Below are 248 nucleotides of genomic sequence, written 5' to 3'. Positions count from 1 at the left end.
TCCTCAGACATTGTTGAAATAGTAACTCGATATGCAAAACGAACTACATAAATCAAATAATAAAAACAAAAGAGTGGAAAAGAAGAAAAAATATATGAATTTTTCGAGACAAGCTTCGTACATTGCAACGTACAACGATAACAACGACAGCGATAACGTTCAGAAAGCAGTGGAAGTTCCGTGTTCTATTATCCCTAGTAGTCAGTGCCTCAATAATATTTAATAAAAGAGGCTAATACATGAAAAAA

This window comes from Trypanosoma theileri (genome assembly GCF_002087225.1).
Source record: "Trypanosoma theileri isolate Edinburgh chromosome Unknown TM35_Tth_35_V1, whole genome shotgun sequence".
NCBI lineage: Eukaryota > Euglenozoa > Kinetoplastea > Trypanosomatida > Trypanosomatidae > Trypanosoma > Trypanosoma theileri.
Note: the sequence above shows the minus strand (reverse complement) of the source record.